This window comes from Canis aureus, chromosome 37 (genome assembly GCF_053574225.1).
Source record: "Canis aureus isolate CA01 chromosome 37, VMU_Caureus_v.1.0, whole genome shotgun sequence".
Taxonomy (NCBI): Eukaryota; Metazoa; Chordata; class Mammalia; order Carnivora; family Canidae; genus Canis; species Canis aureus.
Window position 1 is genome coordinate 603,846 of NC_135647.1, and position 16,005 is coordinate 619,850.

Genomic DNA, 16,005 nt, shown 5'->3' on the forward strand with positions numbered 1-16,005 from the left:
TACCTCCCCCAGCTCCCAAGTATATAATCAGCCACCCCTTCACTGTCCAGGGACGCAGCTCTTCCTGCCCCCAGGTCCTGTCCCCAGGCTTTAATAAAACCACCATATTGCACCAAACACGTCTCAAGAATTTTTCTTGATCGCCGGCTCCAGACCTCACTCCACCAAACCTCCTCTACATTCCAAAACTCCATCACTATAGTGACATGTTAATTCCCCACCTCACATTCCTTCAGCAAATATGTATTGAAGACGAGAGATCCCATGCAGCTCTGAAGAGCAAAAAGGGCAAGGAAAGGTTGCTGGCCTGGAGAGGGGTTCCGGCTGGAGGGCTGCAAGAGGGGGAAGCCAGCAGACTGCCCTGGCCTCCCTTAGCCCTCCGCCTACTCCTAATCTGCTGGCTCTGCACACATCCCAGGCTTTGCCTTCCTGCTTAAAGGAAAAGTTTTCCCTCATTTCCAAGACTGATTAACACTCCCGTCTGATCTGACCGCTCTCCCCATTCCATTCTGCCCCGCGTCTTTGAGCTCTCACCCTACCTGCCCCTCTTCAAATTACAGAATGCCTAAATCTCCATCTTGAGACAGCGAAGACCGAACACATGCTCTTCCATCTTGCCCTCAGGATTCTTGCCCAGACTTTCCCTCCACCCACCACCAAACTTGCTGGAAGAGCAGCATTTGTCTCGACTTCTTTGCCTCATCAGTGGCTCATTAGCTGAAGTCTGCCTTCCAATCCAGGAGAGTATTACCTCCACTTCCCAACCTTCAAATGCCTTGCTTCTTCTTGGTCCTAAAATTAATGGCAGCCCTTCCTTCCTGAAGCAGTCTTCCTTTATTTCTTGGGACTCCACTCCTGCCATTCTGTCCTCTTTCCCTCTTGTAAGGACTCTTTAGAGATGGCTTACTTCTCAGCTCCTGACCTCCATCTTCTTTAAATTAAATTCCTAATTGTTAGATAACTGTAGATTCACATGCAGTTATAAATAACACAGAGAGATCTCAACAAGGCATCCTTTACCTAGCTGCCGCAGTGGTGACATCTTGCAAAACATTAGTGTAGTATCTCTCGCAGGATACTGATCTTGATAAAATCAAGATAAAAATATTTCCATCACCAGTGGGATCCCTCATAATGTAGTTTTGGAATATAAGTGAGGTTTGCTGGAGTGAGGTCCAGAGCTGACGACCAAGAATTCTTGAGACATCTTTGGTGCAAAACAGTGGTTTTATTAAAGCACAGGGACAGAATGGGTGGGCAGAAAGAGCTGCTGCCCCAGGACACAGAGGGGAGGCTGATAATATACTTGGGAGTTGGGGGAGGTATGAAAAAATGGAAGTTTCCAAATGATTTTTGTGTGGTAGAGAGGACCTACAAGATACTGGAGGCCTTGCCATTGTGAAGCTAAAGTTGTTTTTCCCTCTAGCAAGGCATTAACATTAATATAGTCAGGAGTTTCCTTCCAGAAGTTAGGTTATTGCTTAGAATACTTTTTTTCTTGTAAATCACTAAGACATCTTGTAAACTGAGGGGGACTCATGTCTATAGGACTAATATCTCTATAAATTAACTATTTGTTTTTCCTTCCCTTAGCTTTAGGGCAGCCAGGAGCACCTAAGGAATGTCACACACATCCCACCTAGGGGGGGTCATTTGTGGGGTGTCAGCTCATGCTTTGTCCTCATCTAGCCTTCTGCTCCCTCATTATTCATTTCTCTGGAATAAATAGTCAGGAGCGCAACTGCTCACTGGTATGGTACTTGCGTGTTTAGTTTTGAAAGAAACTGCCAAATTGCCTTCCAGAGTAGCTGTACCAGGTCACATTCCCACCAGCAATGGACACAGCCTCATCAGTATCTGACGTATCAGTAGTTTTATTTCAGCCATTCTGATAGGTACATAATGACACCTCATTGTGGTTGTAATTTGCCTTTCCCTAGTGGCTAATGATGTTGAAACCTTTATCATTGGCTTATTTGCCGTCTATGTATGTTCTTTGGTAAAATATCTCTTTAAGTCCTTTGTCCAATCCAACAAGAACATCTGTGGACAGGTTTTTGTGTGAGAAGTCCCCCCCAAAAATTGAAGTTTGGACCTGTTGCAAATTTGTCTTGGATTATATAGTTGTCCCACAAGGCAATTTTATACAGCAATATTTACAAAATGTGATACAGTCTCACCGTTCTGGGAAAGGCCCAGGACAGAGTGGAAAAATCCCCAGGATAATAGGCTAGTAACAAAAGCTCCTTCCAGTCTCAAAGGACGGCACCACCCTTTTCTGCATGCAAAACCTAACCAACAAACCTAGGATAGTGTTAAAAAAAAAAAAAAAAAAGGAAAAGAGACCCAAAATGGTGTCACTTATGCTAAGCCCCATGTCATCAACCAAGACTTACGGACAGTTTTGGCTCTTCTAGAAATGGATTCTTAAACCAATCAAGTGACAATCGCCTGATCAGCACTAGTGAGGTAACCAGCCTGATAGACACCCCACATACCCCCCAACAGAAGTCAGCATTCCCATAGGAGAGGGGCCAGAGGCCTTCCTTCATGGGGATGGAGAGGGCTCCTGTTGATGAAGTTTTGGAATTAGGTGAGGTTTGGTGGGGTGAGGTCCAAAGACAAGGATCAAGAAAGAATTCTTGAGACTTCTTTGGTGCAAAATGGTGGTTTAATTAAAGCACAGGGACAGGACCCAAGGGCAGGAAGAGCTGCTGCCCTGGGGCCTGGGAGGGGAGGCTGATTATATACGTGGGAATTGGGAGGGGTTTGAGGAGAGCATGTTCTTTAAGGAATTTTGGAAGCAAGGTTTCCAGGACCTTGAGGGGGCTAGCTTTGGTGGGAAAAGGTCACTTGTTACCGTCTAATAAAACCTGAGTCATGAGACCCTTCAGATGGATATAGGTGGGCCATGCGCTTGGGGGATGATCACCAACATATATCTTGGGGGTTTAGAGATAAAGGAAATTTCTGAAGGAGTTTGTATATGTTGGAGTAGACTTCCAACCTCCTGGGGGTCGGGCTAAGATGGCTTTTCTCCCTTAGCAAAGTATGAACATTGAGGCAGGTGAGTCCATAAAGGAATGTCCCTTTGCCTGTTTCAAGGACTTGTCAATGTGCTGCCCCAGGCTCCTGCCTTGTCCTCAGCTAGCCCTGTGTCTCCCCATCACTGTGACAGATTGTCTCTCTGGTGCAGGTCAGAAAATCCCCCACTGGCTGGTTAAGAGTTTCATTTCGAGGGGGAGGGGGGATTGTAACAGCAGTCAGGTTAGGTATTCAGCCCAGGTTCGGGGATGTGGCCTAAATGACACCCTTTGGGGACCTGTGGCTTTCTTTTTCATGGAATAAATATATATTTGGCGGGTGTTGTGTTCCAGGCACAGAGGTCCAATAGCCCTTGGAATTTCCTGAGTGATGAGAACCACAAAAGGTGCCTTTTGTTATGTTAATTAAGTGAATTTTGGAAAGCCTCTGGGTCCCCTGAGGAAGGAGACAGGTTGCCAGGGAAGCCAACCTTGAAAATCACTAGCTATTAGTTTAACCAGACTTGAGTAGAAAGAGAATCAAAGGTGGGGGCTGAGAGGAGACTTACTTTGTGTAAGAGACAGTCTCTGAAGACTGAGCAGAATGTAACGTGTCTGTCAGTGATCACCCTGTTGGGCTGACCTCATGGAATGTCATTGAAGTGACCCTATGACAATTCTGTCAGAGTGGGCAGTGAGGCTCCAACGAGATACCCAGAGACCAGAGAACAAAAGGCCGTGGCCCACGGTGGGGAAGCTCCAGGTCTAGCCTGGCAGCACTCCAAAACAACGCCACAAGAAACTGGATTAAACCAGATAAGCTCAAGGTGGCTGACAAAATAGGCCATAGTTCACATTATTCCTTCATTATACTCCATTAACATACTAAAATCTCCCCCCTGAACCATTACAAGAAACCCCTAACCAAATAAGGGGGCAGGGGGCAATGTTCATAGCAGCAATGTCCACAATAACCAAACTGGAAGGAGCCACGATGTCCTTCAACAGATGACTGGATAAAGAAGATGTGGTGTATGTATACAATGGAGTATTACTCAGCCATCAGAAAGGATGAATACCCACCATTTGCTTTGATGTGGATGGAACTGGAGGGTTAAAAAAAAAAAAAAAGGAACTGGAGGGTATCATGCTGAGTGAAGTAAGTCAATCAGAGGAGGACAATCATTATATGGTTTCACTTATACGGGGAATATAAGAAATAGCAAAAGGGATTATAAGGGAAAGGAGGGGACCTGAGTGGGAAAAATTAGAGGGAGACAACCATGAGAGATTCCTAACTCTGGGAAACAAACAAAGGGTTGTGGAAGGGGAGGTGGGTGGGGGGGGTTGGGGTAATTGGGTGATGGGCACTGAGGAGGGCACTTGATGGGATGAGCACTGGGTGTTATACTATATGTTGGCAAATTGAATTTAAATTTTAAAAATGTAAAAAACAAACAAATAAGGGGGGCGAAGCATGTAACCAGCAAAAAAGCTTGTAATCTTGTTTCCAAGAAATCTGCCTGAAGTCATAATTATTCTGCCCCCTGGTTAACAGCCGTCAATGAAAGATAGGAGCTGAAACTCCAGGACGGGCAGCTCTCTCCTCCTTGAGCTGACCTGCTCTCACATCTCGAGAGGATACTTTGGCTCTAATAAACTTTCCTGCTTGAACCCATCATCCACTGCCCTGTGTCTGTCTTTGAATTCTTTCTGGTGAGGAGACCAATTCTTTTTGGTGACATCTTTGGGCCGGATTGGGTTGAGACCCCAGGGCCCAGGGTCTCCCTAGTCCATCTCGCAACAGTTCCAGGCTGGAGTCACGAGAACCTTGGCAGCTTCTAACTTGGTTTCTTGGAATGCTCGATCTTGGGCAGCTCTGTCTGAGAACCCAGTGACCAGACTGAGAAAACCAAAGCACACGGAGAGGCCCTGGCTTGGCACCCTGGCCCACAGCTGGGGCTAAGCTCCTAGCAGACCCCACACATCTGCCACCAATGCCTGTCATGTGAGTGTGTCCTCTGAGACATCCTAGCCCAGGCAGGCCCTCGAGGGTTGGGGTTCTTGCTGACACCACAGGAAACGGAATTGCCCACACCGGCCTGCAGAATCAAGAAAGTTATTAACACCACTTTTTAACAATCACAGCACATCACTACAAACATCGGTTTGAAATGACAGATTGGCATCCCTGGGTGGCACAGTGGTTTAGTGTCTGCCTTCGGCCCTGGGCATGATCCTGGAGTCCTGAGATAGAGCCCCACATCGGGCTCCCTGCATGGAGCCTGCTTCTCCCTCTGCCTGTGTCTCTGCCTCTCTTTCTCTCTCTCTCATGAATAAATAAATAAAATATTAAAAAAAAAAGAAATAACACAGATGTATTAGTTTATTGTTCTGTAGGTCTAAAGTCTGGTGTTGTCTCACCAGGCTGAAATCAAGGCATTGGCAGGCTGCATTCCTTTCTGGGAAGCTTTAGGAACCCATGTCTTTGTTTTCTTATGGCTGTAAGCTAGCAGGAGCCTTGGCTCAACATGGGTGCCAGGCCTTCTGAAATCCTGCCTCTCTGACCTAGTCTCCGCTTCCTGCTGCCACTTTCATGGACTCTTGTGATGGGATCACCTCCCCGTCTCAAGGTCCTTAACCTTAATCACGTCTACAAAGTCCCTTTTACTATATAAAATTCACAGTTTCCAGGAATGAGCAGTGTCTCTGGCATTATTTTGCCCACCTCAAGCCACTATGCTCTGGGACGCTGTTACATTTTAGTAGATCATCAGAACACATTGTGAGCTGTATCCTGACAGCGCTGAAGACTCTGAACTTTACCTTGAAGACCATGGGGAATCAGAAAAGGAGGTCACTGTAGTTGGTATCTTTGCAAGCTTGTCCTGCCCCTGCTGTGCAAGTGGGGGCCACAGCTAGCACACAGGGGCCATTATGCAAATTATGTAATAACAACCCACTTTGGTGCATGAATTACAGAAAGGTGGCTGTTAGGGCTCAGGCCCTTGACAACCCTGTTCACCTGATCCACACGTTCTTGCAGGGCACCTCATGGGACAGGCCTGTATAGAGAAGTAGCATAAAACAAGCAGGAATAGAAGCCAAGAAACCAGTTTGGAGGCTGTAGACAGGAGAGAGAAAAGACACTGGGGTCAGGAGGTGGAAGAGGATAATTATCTCCAGTAAAACAGTGGTAGTGATCCACAGCAGGATAAAGAAGATGCATTCAGGGAGTACAGAACACGGAGAATTCACAGTAGCTGGTAGGATGTGGCAGGAAAGACAGAGCAGGGGGCTGAAAAGAACAGGAGCATGAGGGTGCCATTCACCCACCATACAGGAGCCAGTCTTCTCTCAGGTGATGCTTTTCTTACGAAGACATGAAATTTGAAAACTAGGGATAAAACAGTGCAAAAGACAGGCCTGACTCTGGTGCCTTACCACAGTCATCCATGCAGAGGGTGAAAGGCCATTGCACACTGGCACCTGGCATCCCTCAGCTCCATGACATGTGGTCTGGAGGGGAACGATGAGGACGTGTTGCTGGGAATCATATTCTTTACAGACTCAAAAACTGGCTCAAAATTGAGAGGGCTCAGCAGGTAAGGCTAGGGTAGGAGACTAAGAAGAAGAAGGAGAAGAAAAAAAAGGATAAGGAGATGGTAACAGGAAAATATTTCAGGATAAAATCTAGGCTGGTCTTCTTGTCAAAAGGAAAGAAATCTTAACGCTTTCCTTAATCTGAGAACTGTGGTTTCTTCCTGCTTAAAAACCACAGTTTCAGTAAACTTGCCCAAATTACTATCAGGAGCCAGCTTCTAGTACTTCTTACCCTCTCTAGATATACATAAAACTTGTGAGAAAAAATCCTACCCATAGTGTCTTCCTCTCCCTCCCCTACAGAGGAGACAACCATAGAGCTCCCCAAATCTTTTTTTTTTTTGAGCTCCCCAAATCTTGTTGAACAAATGGGGTCCAGGTATGCAAGTGGGATGTGGCTTCCCTCAGCCCTCCTATCATCCCACCGCATCTCCCCCTAGGCTTTTCATTTCTAAAGATTGTTCTCTTTCCTTTTCTACCCTGGTGTTTCTCAAACTTGCTCTAGTGGGATCTATAATTAGAAATAGCATTCACATCACAACCCTTACTTGTGATGCATGCTGACATTTTGTATTTTCTTCTCTTTCACCTAAATTGAAATTCTAGTTGGGATCCACTAAAGTGATTTCACAACCCATAAAAGCGTTATAAGCTGCAATTTGAAAAACATACCACCTTGATGTGGGAACAAAGGGCTAGCTGAGAAGAAAGCACATTGACAAGCCTTTGAAACAGGCAGAGGGATATTCCTCTATGGACTCAACTGCCTCGATGTTCATACTTTGCTAAGGGCAGAAGGCAATCAGCCTGACCCTCAGGAGCCTGTAAGTCTACTTGAACATATAAAAATTCCTTTAGAAATTTCCTTCATCTCTAAACCTCCAAGATACATTCTGGCGATCATCCCCCAAGCACATGGCCAACCAGTATCCATCTGAAGGGTCTCATGACTCAGGTTTTATCAGAAGGTAATAAGTGACCTTTCCCAACAACAGCTGCCCCCCTCAAGGTCCTGGGAACCTTGCTTCCAAAATTCCTTAGAGAACAAGCTCTCCTCAAACCCCTCCCAACTCCCACGTATATAATCAGCCTCCCCTCCCAGGCCCCAGGGCAGCAGCTCTTCCTGCCCTCGGGTCCTGTCCCTGTGCTTTAATTAAACCACCATTTTGCACCAAAGACATCTCAAGAATTCTTTCTTGGCCATGGGCTCTGGACCAAACCTATATTCCAAAACTTCATCACCTTTGACCTTACATTTAAACTTCCAGTACCAACTCAAGATGTAAATTTCAATCATATCTTACACTAACCACTTCTTGTCTTTTAAGCTCTTCTTCTCTTGTCTTCTGGTAAATTATCGAATGCATCTCCTTCCTCCTCACGTCTTTACCTCCTTACTTATGCAGCCTAGGTTTCGTGGGTAATTCCCAGCATTACCAACTAGGATAGCCTTCATTGTCCTCTGGTCAAACCAAACATGCCACCACTTTCTCCAAAAACTGAATGTCTGCAGGGTAGAGATACCCCTAAGTGTGCCCCTCTCTTTAGCCCATTCTTAACCAAACTTCAGCCTCCACTCCAAGGAAACCCCTGTTGAGTCCCAGTGGACTCTATCTTGAGGCGCTTGGTGGTAAATCCTCAGCCTTTGCTTGGGTCTGCTTCTCAGGAGCATTTTGCCAGTTGGTATTTCCTCTTTATGGAAACACATTCTTCATTGGCCTCTGGAACACCACACCCTCTTGGTTTTCCTTCTACTTCAATGTAGTTCCTTCTTTATTTCCTCCTCTCCCAACCTCTGAAATTTTTTAGTTCTCCAGGGCTCTGAGCTGAACCTTACATATTCTACATGTGCACTCTGCCTGCCTGAGTTCACCAGGTCATGTGACTATAAGTATCCTCTACACCCTGATGATTCCCATAACCACCCCAACCCCCTTTCCCACTGAGCACAGTCAGGGATGGGACTGACATCCCCACAGAAGGTACACAGGTACACAATGCCTTGATCTCTCTAGCCTACAGATCTGCTCCTGCTGCAGTTCTCCTCATCTTTTTTTTTTTTTAAGACTTTATTTATTCATGAGAGACAGAGAGAGAGAGGCAGAGACACAGGAAGAGAGAGAAGTAGGCTCCCTGCAAGGAGCCCAATACAGGGACTCCATCCCCATACCAGGATCACACCCTGAGCCAAAGGTAGATGCTCAACCATTGAGCCACCCAGGCATCCCTCCTGTTCGCCTCATCTTGATTAAAGCACAGCAGTAACTTGAACTTGTGAAAGAAAACTTGGATTTTAAGTAAGTTATACTTTTAGTAAAGAAACTAAGGGAGTCTTGTTTCACTTAACTGCTTGGCTGCCCTTTCCTGTGAACACTGTTTTTCCTTTCTTCTGAAACAGTCTTGTTTCCACCAAAAATTAGTCTTTCCTGTATGTGTATATATAAGCCTTTGTCACAATTTACATGACATATCATCAAACAACGCTGGAGAAAGAGCATATAAATGTCTGTTTTACCGCGGTCCTTTTCACTATTTTCATCCTCAAAGTGTTTCCAAATTAGAGAAAGGTATTCTTTTTATCCCACTGGAAGTAAAGATTTTACAGGAGAGCAATGTTTTAACATTTTTTCCTATGGCCCACAACTATGCTAGGTATCTTGGAGGCACACGCCTGAGAAAGCCATCTCCTTCCATTTCTCTAAAGCCAGAAACTTCTTTAAGTGCTTCCGCACATTTTGAAGATAGTAAACAGTGACCATAAGGCTTGATAAACTATGACTGCCTCAATATCATGAGTAAATTACAACATTTTTTAGCAGTGTTGCAGACAAGTTGTGTAGAACACTCACCAGATAATATCTTTTCATTTTCTTTGATAAAAAAGCTTATAGGCTAAGTGGAAATTTGCCAAAATTACATTTGCACCTTCTGCGAAACATGCAGATGTCTGAGCAAGGTCCATTTTGTATTTAATCACTAGTAATCACTAGTTTTATGTATCTGGAAGTTTTAATTAAATCTACATATTGATCAGGAAGAAGGTTTTCCATGCTATGCTTCAAATAATAGTACATAGGAGCTGGGGGAAATTTGTTCTTGTTGCTGTATCTTGACACACGACTCAATTTGGTGCCATATTGTAGAGAGCGAGTTCATCTGTTGGAATCAGCTCCATGGTGCAAGAGGCCAATACACAGCATAGAAATGTCCCGTCTTGTATGTCCTCGCCTTGCAATTTCTGAATCAGGAAATAGAGCAATCAATAAGATAATGCATGTGTTTCTTGTAGTATTAGACACAATGCTATTTTCAAATGAGTGTTGGTGTGGGAGGTGAAAAAAAATCTTTGATTCGGCAGGTCATGGGATTTGCAGATTTAGGTTCCCTATACAACTGCATGCCTCCTCTGACATGTAGAGTTCCAAATTCTCTTCCACATACTATGTAGTACCCTCCCTTTTGGTTACCTCCCACACCCAGGTGCACCTGTCTTTCCTTTTGTCCTTGGAATGACAGTCATTTCTACTTTTTCAGTGATGTCTGGGTCAGGCTGGCGTTCCTATGGTAATCATTCTCTTTTTCGTTATTCAAACTCTTAGAAAATATGGTCGCGCTGTTCCCAGGTTAAAAATTCACTCAGCATCGGAATTCCCACGTCACAGGGGTGGAAGGAGCACATCTCAGGGAAAAGAGTGCTGTAATAGGGCGGTTCGGTGATGGGAGCTACCCTGGTGGTGAGCACCGCAACGTGTATGCAGGCAGCTGTCCAATAGCTACGGTGGACACCTAACTAATGTGCCATCGTGTATCAGCCACATGGCGATGGGAAGTAATTAAACTAGCACTATCTGAACTCAGAGCACAAGGGCTCATCTACAGGCAGCATCACGCTGCTGCCGAATCGCTTCCCTCGCGGAGCGAAGTCACCGGGGGACGCAGCCCGGAGTGCGCGCCTCTTTGAACCACAGGCCGCAGCTCGCGGGACCCAAAAGAGGACGTTACTGCAGGTGCAGAGGAGCCACGACGCGGGACAGAGGCCCTGAGGTTAACGCCGCGGAGCCTCCAGCCCCGGGGCGGCTGTGCGAGACCGCAAGGGCGCGCCCGCCCTGAGCTCCCGACCACCTGCGGCCCGGGCAGGGGATCCAGCAGGCAGCCTCGGCGCGGACACCCGGGCACCCGGACACCCGGGCACACCTTCCTGTCTGCACACCTTCCCGTCCCATCCCGCACACCCCGCCCGGGCGCTCGCACGCCTGCAGGTGCGCTCCGGGCGCCGCGCGCTCTGCACCGAGTGTCCAGCGGGCCTGAGGCCGAAGGGAGTCTCCGGGTGGGACCCCCGCGGCCCCCAAGCGCAGGCCGTCTCCTGAAAAGGACGGCAGCAGGAGGAACGCGTCCGCGGATGGAAGAGCAGAGCCTCGGTGCGGGCAACCTGCGCTGACTCACTGCGGGTGAGCGTGCGCCTCTCCAGGAGGGTAAATCGAGGAAATGTCCTCCTCGCGCCAGGGCGAGGTCGTCAACCTGGACGCAGGGGAGCCGAGGCGGTCGCGTCAACGCCTACGTTCTCCAGCGGCCTCGGGGTTAGGAGCCGTTGCAGGAGAGCATCTCATTTCTGAAGTGTAGAGGAAGGTAATCTGGGGAGGAACTAAATTGGGGCAAAAGTAAAATCCGCAGCGAATACTTCGCGCTGAGAGCGCTGGTGCCACCTGCCTCCTTAGCGCAGTAGGCAGCGCGTCAGTCTCATAATCTGAAGGTCCTGAGTTCGAACCTCAGAGGGGGCAGTAACGTTTTGAGCTCTTCTGGGTCAGGAAACAACAGCTTTCCTGCCCTTTTGGGCCCGACGTTATTCTGTCAAAGAGGTTAAGTCTCCACTTTCTCCCACATGATCAGTAGATAAGTACATATGGATGTTCTTCTTTTTTTTTTTTTTTTGGATGTTCTTCTTTACTTCTATGTGTGCAATGGCTTATCTTCGTCTCTTTCCAATGAACAAGCTCTTTTGTCCAAGTTCCTCTGATTTCTAGTCCTTCTTAGAACACTACCCTTCTATTGATGCAACTTAGTTCTTTTTTAAAAATATTTTATTGTATTTAAATTCAATTTGCCAAAAATAAAAAATAAAAATAATAAATTCAGTTTGCCAACATCTAGTATAACATACAGTGCTCAAGTGCAGCTTACTTTATTGAAAAAAAATGAATGGACAGATAAATGAAATCTGACATTCAATTTTCTCAGCAGGTCTTGTGGCTTCCTCTTCTCACATATAGGGTATCTTCTTGCGCTAGATTCTCTGTATAATCTGGTCCTAACCAGACCAGATTGCTCTAGACTCTCTGTATAATCTGGTCCCATCTGTACATTTAGGGTATCTTCTTACACTGGACTCTCTGTATAATCTGGTTCTTTAGAGAATGCCTCATCCTTATGGGAGACCTCGCTATTCAGGATCTGTTCCTCTCCTTTGTAGAAACTATGTTTTAATTCACCCCAGAGTTTTTTAGGCTTGAAGGACTGACACACAGTAACCAGATGTCAGAGACGTTCCAAGCCAGAACCTGAATATATCATAACCATATTCATGCTTGATCAGTACATTCTCACCTATGTAAAATAAACTCTACCATGGAAATCAAATCTCTGCACCTGTAATAAGGGTAGTGGAAGTAATAAAATATCAATGAGGGCAGCCTGGGTGGCTCAGTGGTTTAGCGCTGCCTGGATCCAGGATCCTGGAGTCCTGGGATCAAGTCCCATGTCAGGCTTCCTGCATGGAACCTGCTTCTCCCTCTGCCTGTGTCTCTGCCTCTCGCCCTCACTCTCTCTCTCATGAATAAATAAAATAAAATATCAATGACTATGATATGCAGCAACCATGGTCTGGAGCATTCACCACCAAAAACAAAACCAAGATGATTGATTGATTTTAAAGATTTTATTTATTTATTCATGAGAGACACAGAGAGAAGGCAAAGTCATAGGCAGAAGGAGAAGCAGGTCCCATTACTGCAGGGACCCTGATGTGGGACTCATCCCAGAATTCCGGGACCACATCCTGAGACAAAGGCAGACACCCAACCGCTGAGCCACCTGGGTGTCCCAAGATGATTTATTTAAAGTTGTGTTGGAGGGTGTGGTTGGCCCTGGGCAGACGTGGAAACGCAGAATTCTGATCACAGCATGCTATTTTCCTGAATAAGGTATTATTGTAACAATGCAAGTTTAGATGAGAGTTTCTAGTTCTACCTAATTTGTATCCTTTACTGAACTTGAATGTCCAAAAAAAGCCTCTGCAGTGTTCATTTACCAACCAATTCTGGGGTAGAGCACTTCTGCTTCACTCAGAGAATTCTACACATGGCCACCCACATTCCTTAAGAAGGGATGTAATAACTTTACTCTGGCCTACTTTTTTTTTTTTAGCTAAATGAGATCAATAGGCAAAGATTATTACTCTGGGACCATGTGCATGTTAGTTCTTTTCACAAAGATTTGGACCATCCTACTGTAAAGCTCCCATGTATCCCCCACTATTTTTCCTCACTTTGTAGGGGAGTCACTTCTTCATTGCGGGCTAGAAATGCTTGACCCTAAAGATTTTTCCATCATGTGGCCACCTAGGTCATGTATCCCCGTGGTTTCTGCATAAAAGGATAGCTCTGCAAAAGTGAAGCCAGAGATGGACAGTGGAAACCATAGGAAATTCAACAGGGAGTTGAATCCTAGGCCCTCAGATTAAAAGTCTGTTGCTCTACTGAGCACCATATCATAGCTGCTTTCCTCGAAATCCTAGTGAGAAAAAAGTATTGGTCCTGAGTCCAAATGTCTTCCTTATTTTATTAAGATTTTTAATGTCTTTATTTTTATTTTTTTAAGCTTTTGTTTATTTATTCATGAGAGACATAGAAAGAGAGAGGCAGAGACACAGGCAGAGGGAGAAGCAGGCTCCATGCAGGGAGCCCAACACAGGACTTGATTCTGGGACCCCAGGACCACAACCAGAGCCAAAGGCAGATGCTCAATCGCTGAGCCAGCCAGGCATCCCAGAATGCCTTTCTTTTTAAATTCTGTTCATGTTCCTTTTACTTATTCCCAACTCCATTCCTTCCCCCTTAGTTTTTGTTTTTTGTTTTTTGTTTTTGCTTTGTTTTATTTTTCCCTTGCCCCTTTGAATATGGCTCCAGACTATTTCTGCCCCCAGGTCATTGGCAAAAAGTAACTTACATCCTTGTTTTAATTTTTTTAAAGATTTTATTTATTTATTCATGAGAGACACACAAAGAGAGGCAGAGACACAGGCAGAGGGAGAAGCAGGCTCCACGCAGGGAGCCTGACGTGGAACTTGATCCCCGGTCTCCAGAATCACGCCCTGCCCTGAAGGAGGCGCTAAACCGCTGGGCCACTGGAGCTGCCCTACATCCCTGTTTTAATGATGTAAGTGATTGTCATGAGATTCGTTTCTAATTATGCATTTATTCATGCCACCAGTAAAGGCAAATTTGAGGTGGTCTTCACAACTGTAGTACAATAAGATAAAATAGAAGAAGTTAATAGATTTAAGTCAGGATAAAGGGAGAATAGAGGTAGAAAATTAAGAAAGAAGTATGCATACTATAAATAGTGCCCCCCAACCTCCCACATACTTCCAACAGAGCAGGTTGTAAATGGAGATGACCTCCTCAAGGGGCTGAGAAGAGACTTCTCCCAGAAAGTGTTGTTTAAACTGAGAATGAAAGGCTTCATATAATAAGTTGCGCAGAAACGTGGCTCTAGCGTTCTAGGAGGAGCAAAGAGGACAGCACTTCCAGATAGTTGCAAGCAGGCCTGAAGTGCTGGCAGGCAGAAAGCTTTGGCAAGAATTGGTGGCAAGAAGGAGACAGGAACACAGGGCACATGGAAGACTGACAGGCTCTGAGATTATTATGGCCAGGGGTGGAGAATAGAGACCTCACTCTTGCAGCAATGCAAAGTCACTGGGGATTTTAAGCAGAGAGAAATTACATGATCAGAGGTAATCTTGGAAAGATCATGCTGCTCTTGATGGGGGAACAGAGGACTAGCTGAGGACAAAGCACATTGACAAGTCCTTGAAACAGGCAGAGGGACCTTCCTCTATGGACTCAACTGCCTCAATGTTCACACTTTGCTAAGGGCAGAAGGCAATCTCAGCCTGACCCCCAGGAGCCTGTGAGTCTACTCCAACATATACAAATTCCTTCAGAAATTTCCTTGATCTCTAAACCCCCAAGGTACATGTTGGCAATCATCCTCCAAGTGCATGGCCCACCGATACACATCTGAAGGGTCTCATGACTCAGGTTTTATTAGACAGTAATAAGGGACCTTTTCCCAAGAATAGCTAGCCCCCTCAAGGTCCTGGAAACCTTGCTTCCAAAATTCCTTTGTGTGTGTGTGTGTGTGTGTGTGTGTGCTCTTCTTTGCAATTGTATTTCAAGTTCTGTCCAAAACAAGGCCCCAGAACCCCCAGGTTCAAGTATGTCCCCGAGCTTGGTCCACTGCTGCCTTATATTCATGTTTGGGTATTCATTCACCATTAAACCTCAGGATAGAAGATGTGACATAGCAGGACTCCTTCTTCCATGGCATGAGTCCTTTGCTGATTTGAGAGGTAGCAGTGGCAGCCAATGTGGAAAACACACTGGAACTTTTCCTTGGAACTGTGCTGTGGTCAGAAGTGCCTGCCAGGAGCACCATCACCTTTTCCTTGACCCTCCCTCTAGTTTCTGAAGATACAGCAGAAAATAATCTTCTTTGAAGATACTGGTAACAATTCCAGAAGACAAAACACATGCCACCAATGCATTGTGCTTTCAGATATTCTGGGTTTAATTCAGCTGCCAAATGAGCTGACTGATGCATTCACCTTGACAGCTAGGTAAGCCCACCTCCTTGAGGAACCCACTCTGTTCTTGGTAGCAGTGTTTTCATGGTCTGGGGAGTTACTCTGAAAAAGAAACCACTGAAAATTGTCTTCAGGTGCAGCCTTCCAATGGTTTTCTGCACCAGTGAACTCACTCCATTAATCCTTTGGATACGTGATGCGTACAGTGAAGGCCAAGTAACGTTTATCTGGCACTTCTAAGCCACAAGGTTTCACTTCTAGGCATCTGAGGCACACCCTGTCACACTGCTGCCACCAGGAATCATGTAGGAACCACTCAAGTCGCTTAAACTTGAGCTTTTTTCCTTTCTTCTGCTCCTTCTTGTCCAAAAGCACCTGCTTTGCTTGAGTGGCTTTAACAGCCTGATAAGCATTTCCCTTTTTCAGGAGATTTTCTGGAACCAAAGGGATCATCTTTCTTTGCTCTTGCTCTGCCATATTTCCTGAGCAACAACTACTGGCTTCCAAAACTCCTTAGAG

General features: G+C 45.7%; 1 non-coding gene across 1 annotated transcript; it reads left to right on the forward strand.

Moving 5' to 3' along the window:
* The first annotated feature begins 11,331 nt into the window (after positions 1–11,331).
* On the forward strand, positions 11,332–11,404 carry TRNAM-CAU (transfer RNA methionine (anticodon CAU)). The gene has a single exon. It is a non-coding gene; the product is annotated as a tRNA-Met (tRNA).
* Positions 11,405–16,005: the final 4,601 nt, after the last annotated feature.